This window comes from Prosopis cineraria, unplaced genomic scaffold, assembly GCF_029017545.1.
Source record: "Prosopis cineraria cultivar Desert tree isolate PC_DT_omini unplaced genomic scaffold, ASM2901754v1 PC48, whole genome shotgun sequence".
In the NCBI taxonomy this organism is placed as follows: Eukaryota; Viridiplantae; Streptophyta; class Magnoliopsida; order Fabales; family Fabaceae; genus Prosopis; species Prosopis cineraria.
The window spans coordinates 1-9961 of NW_026555378.1; the positions used below are offsets into that span (position 1 = coordinate 1).

At 34.5% G+C, this 9961-nt stretch overlaps 1 pseudogene; it reads right to left on the minus strand.

Moving 5' to 3' along the window:
* Positions 1-1085: 1085 nt before the first annotated feature.
* LOC129295102 (auxin response factor 18-like) lies at positions 1086-6269 on the minus strand (annotated as a pseudogene).
* Positions 6270-9961: the final 3692 nt, after the last annotated feature.

Sequence of the window (9961 nt, forward strand, 5' to 3'; positions counted from 1 at the left end):
ACAACCCCCATACACTGTACAAGTCTGAAGCATGGTCAACCTTATTCATAATTTATGAATAATTCAATTTGCAATATATATAATTTTTATGAGATATTATAAATAATCCTTCACCAATGCTGATGTTGAAAGTAAGAAAAAAGATATCTTTCAACTAAATTTTTTTATAGTGTTACAAATCCAACATTGAAGAACGACAACCCAACAATCTAAGTTGAGATGTTATATGATGATGAATTGAATGATGATGCCACAATATCAGCTCCCACTGGTTTACTAAAACTGTTTTTGGCTGCACTATTTCTTTTTTTTTTATTCCTTTTTAAAAATTTGGTCTTCCCCCGTTCAATGCAGGGTTAAAATCTTGTCGTTAGTTAGGGCTTGTTTGACTTGACTCTCATCGCAATTTAATTTTAAAAAAGTTGACTGAGCTTTTTTTTTTTTTATTGGCTTAATAAATTTACTCTAGCAAATGTTGGTATGAAGGTAGACGTAGCCCGATCACTTCTATCTCCAGCGGGGAAAATGTTTTCTTTTACTTAATGTTCATTATATTATGATCATCACTCATCAATAATCATTTTTATGTTGATAAAAATATATATAAAAATTCTTATTTTTAATATAAAATTATTTTTTTCTTAATTTAATTTGTCTCGCACTCTACCTTTTTTCTACTCCACTCCACAGCTCAACAAGAATGCTAAAAGAAGTTTCTTGCATGTACTATATCCCATTTTTTAAATTATTTTCAAATGCATTTTCAATGAGAATAACGACATAAGTGAAAATAATTAAAATAATTTTTTTCTATTTCTCAGCATACAATAAAAATTGTCGGCAAAAACAAGAGTAGAAAATAAAATATTAAAAACAATCTAAATATGTTTAGCATAAGTTAAATTTTTATAGAGGCATTCTTGCATGTATGATGCTACTAACAAAGCAGCACCAAGAATTGCATGCAAACATGACACACTATTATTGAATTCTACTTAAAATGCTTAAGCACTACTTCACTGTTCTTGTGAGTTCCACAAATTTAAACACCCAAATTATCTTAAACACAGACACCCCTTCCCAATCCCTTCCCTCACACAAACAACCCCCCCAAAAACAAAAAACAAAAAAAAAAAAGTTGAACAGTCAAAAGAGACTAAATTTACTGACTTTCATCCTTATTCTGCGAGTTCAGAGTGATCAGAGTTTCATCATCCTCTGATGAAGATGGAGGAACCGGGCACGTTGCATTCATCTTCTTCACTTCCTCGCTTGAATATATTATGATCCTCTTCACCATTTTGCAAAACTCACTGAAAATGCAGTTAAACAGATGATTACAATCAACTAACTTGTCATTAAGCAACCAATTTAGGAAGTGTAGCTAAGCCTAGACAACATGTAAATAGTTCAAGTCACTTACGGCCATGGATCATCGCCACAAGCATCCTGTCATTCTCATCATCTCTAAAAGTAACAGCCCATTGTTCTGTGTACGAAGCTCTCCTTTAATGTCGAACAACTTTCCAGCTCTTCAATCAGATTGTCATAGCCATTCAACATAGTCAAGTCAACAGCACGACCAACAGCCACTCCTTGCATTTGTACCTTCTCATTCAAACAATATTCTCAAGTCATTCATCAAAATATGAAAGAATTTACACAAAAATCACTATGGTTGGATCAAGGATGTCCTTGGGTTTTGTCGGATCGCTCTTCAGTATTTCAAGACTGCACTACCCACCCATTGAACTATTACTTCAAGCTTCAAGGTGTCAGAAGTCAGATTCCACCTACTTTACCTTGTTTAACTTCATCCTAAACATAAGAGATGTCTTAGAATATTAGACGTGTTCTGATCATGTACCTTTGTCCGAGTCCTCGTGGCTGGTAAAGATGCCTGCCTGCTCTGTCTCTCTCATTTGGTGATGCATTAGATGCTTCTTGCTTCTGCTCCTTTTGGTACACTGAACAATTGGGATTCTGATTTGACTTAGCTTCACATGGAATAGATTCTTTGGAACCACTAGGGCTAGCAGTACAGCCTCTTGACTCTTTCTCTAGAGGAGCAACATTATTAGAGTTGTTAGTCAAATTCACTCCAAATAGCCGGCACCCCACAGCGTTCTCAGATTTCTTCCCATTCTCAATTTGATCATATGCTGGAGCATCATTTGGCCAAGAAGAGACAGGAGGATAACCAGGGACAGATGGATGAGCTGTAACAGATTTGTTGTTTTTCGGGTCAGGAAGACAGTTTGAAGAGATGTTCAAATGTGATGGAGGCCACGCTCCTTCAACACGGAATCTAGAGTTACAGGAACTAGTGTTGTTCATTGCGTTCCATAAAACCTGGATCTCATTGCTATGGGCTTCTGTTGCGCCACCTAATTGAGCAGGTTCATGGGACTGGGATGATCCGTGATACCAGAAAGCTGAAGCAGCTGAATTGGAAACCATTTCTGCAACCAGTCAACGAAGTATGTGATGCAGGAGGAGAAAGATAATTATTGTTGATTTTGTCATATCACAGATTTAATCATTGTTCTGATTTGTGATTCTGTGATTAGATAATAACAGGAATCAACCCAAGGAACATTAGCCATGGTAGTATTTGTTAATTAAGGTTTTATTTCAGTTGCATACAAAGCTTCAAAGCAAATAAAACAGTTATTCCCTTTGGTTACTGATGAAATAATTTGATAGTTTTTTCATACATTCGTTTCAAAGGAAGCCTCAGAGAAGTTAGGGCGAAGGTCTCTCCTACCGGAAGATGGTACATCAACAGGTCGAGGTCTTTTGCTCTTCACTGGCGGTTGAACGAGATTTACAGGTGCAGAAGCCACAAAAGGTTCTATCTCCCAGGGAGAAACTCTCTCTGGCCTTGAGATTGTTGCAGGTTCATCCCATTGGACCTAATGACAGAAAATTTCATTGCTCAAATGCAAAGACCACAATCAACATATAAAGAATTTCAAATGATGTTCACCTTCAATGACCTCCACTTTGAGTCTGGCCACTCTGGAGATAAATCGCCAACACCAACAATAGTTCCTGAAACCTGCGCAAAGGATCATCAACAATAAATGACCCAACTTAAAGAACAGTAACACTCAGTGGAAGTGATGATAATGGACATAAATACCTTCTCTCAGGCGAATCATCTCCCTCAAATCTCATCTTGAAACGCATGCCAACCGCGAATTTATTGTTGATCGCCTCCAGAAACTTGTTTAAACCAATTATATATTGTCTGGTCCTGAATTAGATACCGCATAAAGACAGCAAGGTAAGGCAGAGTTCCAGACTACTCAATGGCATCGCTAAATAAGATTAATCCAGATTTTAGACCTTGGTTTGAGTAAACTACAAACATGGTACGAGTGGCAACAGCATGGGAAGCAGTGGCAAGCACTCCAGAGATGCATGCTCTGGCTTGATATCACCGATGAAGGCATTGGACTCTGTTGCCGGGCAAGGCGCCGGACACCAACTCTCAGTTCCCCGTTCTCCCCCCTACAAAAATTTATTAGAGACCAAGCCACAGACAACCACAGGAGGAGATCTGGCAAAAATATTCAGCACAAAATAACAGAAGCTGTCAAAATTAAAGTACCTCAGGAACACAAATGCATCTCCAGCTACCAGTCTTTTGGAAGTGACAAATGTACTCCAGCCAGTCGTAAGCAAGTGCCTCCTTGGTTGACCTAATCAATACAAACGGAAAACACCATACTACTGTAAGAGAGCAGAACCAAGACAATGTTCCTATGAGTTCTCTTCTTATACAAGTATGATGTTTCATTTAGTAGAGACTTCAAGTATTAAATACCCTACTAAATCACCAATCCATGAAGCAAGGTTGTAGAATTCAAATTACCTCTGAATATATGCTTAAATTTCCACTCAAACCCATGAAGATCCTTTGCTGCCAACTCCTGAGTTGGGTTGCTTGGGTCATGTCCTACAGAAAACAGACATGAAGTGTTAGACAAGAGTAGGCCTTGTGCATTTTACACAAAGCTTAAGATGAGTTACACTGTTCATGAACCATATGGCTCCCTATATCTTTTAATATTTATATTGATATTGAATATTAAATGAATATCGATGAAATTAATGTGATTAAAGGATAAAGCCTCAGAAAAGGAAAGCCGAAAGAGCTGGATACCAATTGAGGCAAGCACTCATTAGCATGCTTCCGCAGAACTGAAAACCCTCATGCGTGCTAGTATCTGATGCCGTTAGTATTTTGCAAAATGAATGAAAAGCCTGAGTCCGAGTCTCAGGTGGACATGGATCGGAGCTCGTAGGCTCAGTTTTGCTGCATAAACCACACCAAGAAAACCCCTTCGTCAATTTTATTAAAAATTAAAAATATATATAAGAATTTAAAGTTCAAAACCATTTCTTTCATTAGAGACGCCCTTTTACTACCTAATGAATGGAATGAAGAATGAGAAACGTTTCATATGTTAGATAATTAGCAATTAGCAATATGGGAAATTCTGTTACTCCATGTTATAAGCAGCCAAACAGACAGAAAAGACTAAAGCAGAAAAGAATGCGAGGCAAATATTCTCACATCTGATTCTGGAAGCAAAGTAATGCGAGCATAAACTTCATCAGTGTCTGGTTCCGCCTACAAATTGAGAAAAAAATTAAATTCCATACATACACATTTACTTTTACTGAACGAACAAGAAAATTCACAAGGGAACCAAAACGGCAGTACCAATAGCTGAATGTGCATAACACGGCATAGAATCTTAGATGAAATATTGAAATGGGGAATCTGTTGGTTCAATTCCTGATTCGTTGATGCTTGCAACTGCACAAACGCAGAAGCCAAAAAGTTTTATATGTAAGTACAAGAATAAGGAAAACATGATTTCGAAAGAATTTGAAAGCAACAATAACCCTAAAATGGCAAAAGAAACAAGAGGAGCCTAAAAGAAAGAGCATACTTGTTCCATGTGACCCTGAGGGAAGTAAAAGACTCTCTCCCCAGCACGAGGAACATCCACCAGAGGCCCTGCGCACAACTTCCATAACTCTGTGTACAGATCGCCATCTTCCAAACCTATCAAAAATATATTACAAAAACATAACTAAGTGATTCAAAACTTTTAATCTCCCGTCTGTGGTCAAGAGTGCAAAGAGAGGAAACATTAGAGGAAGCCTATTAATCTGCATGGTTTCTGAGAAAGTGAAGGAGAAGTAAACAAAGTTTCTTCTAGATCAAAATCCTCCCTCAGCTGGGTCAGTCCCCTGCTTCTGCTTTAACCCGAATTCTTCGAACCAAACTTTCATAGTATCCCATTTCGTCCCCCTTTACAGAAAAAAGGCATGAAACTCTCACTTTTACATCAAAAGATTGAAACAGCCCCATGAGTGCTTGCGCAAAACAAAGACGTTTGCATTTTCTCCACACAACTTTCTCAGCATCCAAACAGAGTAATCCCCCTAAAAGTATAGCCATTAACCTGTATCCGCTTGAGAAGTGGTCGGGCCCCTGAGATTACACCCGAGATGTGCCATTCAACAGCCAAAGACAGCACGTCGCAGCAGGGAACACACGAAGAAGAAATGGAAAACCCACAGAAACAAAAAGCCAAAAGCTCAGCAGCTCCTACTACACGCAGCAGCCACAACAATAGATTACCCCATCAAGAGAGAGAAAGCACTAACCAGACAAAACAGTTATGCGAGCGAGTAATGATAATAATTAGCGAGTAGTTATATTTTCAGTAACGAATATGAATTGCCCTTTCTCTTTTTTATTTTCTTTTCGCCCTCTCACAAATATCGGCAGCTTCCAATTTCGGTTACAAAATAGGCACCGAAATCCCTCTTATTTTTTCTTGCCTTCGAAGTCTGAAGCTCCAAGAACAAAAACCCCTTTTCGAGCTTCAAAATTTTTCGAAAGCCCCAAAGGATGATGATGGGTCTTCTTTCCTTTTGCTGCTGTCGTTGTCGCTGATTATTGTTTCGCCTGCAAAGAACTGAATCAACGTGACCAAATATCCAAGGCTACTTTATCTGAGTCATAGTACAGCTGCTCTGTTTCTCTCTCTCTCTCTCTCCATCTCTGTGTCACTCACTCGCCTCTGGTTCTCTCTCCTCTTGCGCTCTTTCTTTCTCATTTCTCGATCTCTCCTTTCTTTGTGTTGAGAAGTCGAGAGCCTCAAACTTCTCTCTCTTACACTCTCTCTCTAGTCTTATGCAGAGACTGTGGCCCACTGGTCTACCCAAAAAGATTCAGCTACGTGCTACGCATCCTTCTATGGATTATTCCCCGTTACTCATTGGCCAACTAGAAACTGTACTCGTTTTTACTTTTTTCAATGCAATAAATCGCGTCCCGCAAACCATAATTAAGGACGTGTTTGGTTGTTTAATTGAAAACATTAATTATGACTACTAAAAAATGAGAACAAAAATTGTTTCGTTATCTATTTCTAATTGTAACTTAGTTAATTTAATTTGTTATTCTTTTTTAAATTATAAGAAACAGTAACAAGAAATATTAAAATTCATAAATTTTTTAAATATTTCACTTTATCGGAAATGTTAAAATATCACTCATAAATAATAAACTATTTAAACTCCAATATAGAATAATGATAACTAAACGGATAACGTTTTTGTTTTAAATATGCTCTAAATAAGCCAGCAATCATTCATAACATTATTACAACCAGCGTACTAAGTCCTACGTTGTACAAGACCTACAAAAATAAGTCATGGATTTGGAAAACAAAATTAAGGTGTACTCCTCCCATCATCTTCATAAATCATTTCTACTAATTTTATTATATCAATATAAAAAATAAAAATATAAAAAATTTTAAATATATCTTTATATAATAAATTCAAAAAATTATATCATATTACCTTTTCTCTCTCATAAAAAATAATTTTAAAAATATTTTTTAAATATTACTTAAAAAATCATACCTTAACTTATAAATAAAATATAATATATTTTTCAAAAGATGTCTTATAAATGAGATTAGAAGGAGTAATTGTTAGAAATTGTGTGAGCCCACTCAATGTTAAATCTAGTTGAGAGGTTTATGCTTTCATCCTAAATGTAAAATATCAATTTTCTTTGTCTCTTTTATTTAATATTTTTCGTCTTACCCTGATTAATTTTATTGTTCTCTCACTTTTTTATCTATCACACTCAATACCCTCATAAAAAAATGGGTGCTTTATGAAAATACACAATGACACATATTTTTATCTATTAATGGAAAATAATCAAATTAAATAGTTTTCTTACACGACAACATTATTACGACCAACATACTAACTAGGTCATGTATTTAGAATATGATGAAGTATATGAATTGTAGGAATTTTGTGCGTTATTGGCGAATTTAAAATATGTTAGTATAAGTTATAACTATTTCCTAGTCATGAAATGTATCTGATTTTTTAGATTATGCATTGTGTCATGATCTCTCTTCAACTGAATCCAGGTAATATTATCTAAAATATTTTTATTCATTCAATATCATTAAAAAAATCATAAACAGATGTTAAAGCTTTCAAATAAATCATGGAGATAAGTCTTAAGTATCCAAAGAAATTGAGTTCCGAACAAGTGAATCATGGTCAGCATATAAAAAAGGGGAAATTGGGATTAAGGATATATTGGAAATTATATTTATGAAATAGGACATTCATTATAGAACACGGAGCAAAATAAGGAGAACATGGAAGATAAATGGCAGATTTTTCATCACGTCATTTTCCCCAAATATATTTGCCAATGGATCTTTGTCCCAATTCTCCCTACACAAAACTTGACCCCCTCTTAATAAATGTGAAGCATTTTCCTTTCACTATTTTTTTAAAAAAAACCACACTAAAATATTTTAGGTTACTTACAAAAAATCTTGTCTGTGAAGAAGTAAAGAAAGTATATATGAAATTTTTTTTATGTCGGGAAAAATAGTTTCTCTTTATTTTTATTGGTAAAATTCCACATACAAGTTCAAAAACACATATTGATGGCCGACAAATAATTCGATTTAGGAAACCAGAATATACATTTTTATACATATTTATAATATGATTATTTACATGCATTATGGAAATTAAAAAAAATCATATTACTAATAACTTAACATCAACTAATAGTATTTATAGATCTATAATAAATAAATAAAAATACTTGAGCTATATTTGGTAGAGTGGAATCATAAGCCTGAAAAAGAAATTGGGATTGGAATCATAAAACACTGCTGTTTGGTACATGTGAATTTGAATTCTCAAGAATCCTGATTCAAGAAAAAAATGTTGAATTTGATTCTTTGGTGGGAGCTATGAAATTGGAGCAATCTTATGTAATTATATTTTTTGAAGACAATTTTATCTTTATATAAAAATTAAAAAGATGGACTATACCCTTACTCCTTTGTGATTTATACTAGAAGAATGGAGCATGCAGACGGTTGCAACAGGCACAATTCAAAATGGACAGCTCTTGTTCTCTCAAATATATATAAATTATAATATAATATGTGTGTGTGTTTATTATAATTTATATATTTATGATATTTCTTTTATAAAATATTTTACTTATTTTTAATATCTATCATCTCTATAATATTTTATTTGTATATTAAATGGTAAATGAAAAACTAAATCACAGTTAAGCTTTTAATATATTTTAATTCTGATTATAATTTTTAGGAGTATTTTTATCTTTTAAGTATAATTTTATTTTCATGTCTTACATACCAAATAAAAATAATACAAGAATTTTATTTTTTTTAACATACCAAACATATTTTTAAAATTTAATTCTATTTTAATTTTAATTTTAATTTTAATTTTATCAAAAATTATTCAATCGTACGGAGCTTTGGTAGAATGAACATGAGAGTCGAGTGGGGTGAGGTGCCAGTAGGCAGTAGCATGGGAATGTGAAGGACAGCAGTAGATAGCGTCGATTAATAAAGATTGATCTCGTATAAAAAATTTGTTTATGACCTTGGTTTAAATTTTGTTGTCAGGAATGAGAATCATAACAATATTTATCAGTATTTTTTATTAATTTTTTTAAAAAATAGCAATACTATTCCATTCATTAATATAAGATGAAATTTAAAAGGTTTTTTTTGTCTTAAATATAAAACGCAATTAATTAGAATAGTTAATGCTTTATTTTTAATTTTACCACTTGTATATTTGTTGTAATTTGAATTGGCAAGCAATAATTTTTTATACTCATTAATTATAAGAAAATGTAATTTAAAAAGTCATACTCTTTTTTTTATAACTTTAATTTTAATATTATAACTATAACTTGATATTAATAAGCACCCAAGTGATACGAGAAATGTAGAGAGAGAGAGAGAGAGAGAGAGATGTGAAGGAAGAGAGTACGGCATGAGGAAGGGAAAAGGGGTGAGGGGGCATGGAATTGAATGCGTATAATGATGGGATCCCATCAACTGGCCACTGACGGCGCCACGGGGAACGTGATCTTCAACCGTTCCCGGTCCGTTTCATTCGACGCCTCCTCTCTGTCGTCCTTCTCCCAGGCAACCCCCTTTCCCTTCACGCTCCACGCAGCGCGTGCTCCTCCTCCTCCCTCTATTTGAGGTGGTCCTTCTCATGATCGCAAGGGGAGGGGGAGGCGATCCACGTGGTGTGGTCGCTTTCCACCCCACGTGCTCTCCCCCAATCCCCTCTCCCTCTACATTTTCTAATTTATCCCCCTTTTTATTTCATTTTCAAGTACAAAACCGCCTTTTAATTAAATCTATAGTATGTTTTTGTAGCTATGAACGAAGTGACTCGTATGTTTCATAATATTTTTTAAGCAAAATTATGTATGATTTTCCTATCGTGTTCCTCAAATTTCACTGAACTTCGCATATTTTTTTAAAATTTTTATTTACATCATTTAAAAATATATGATATTTTTAATCAAATTATAATC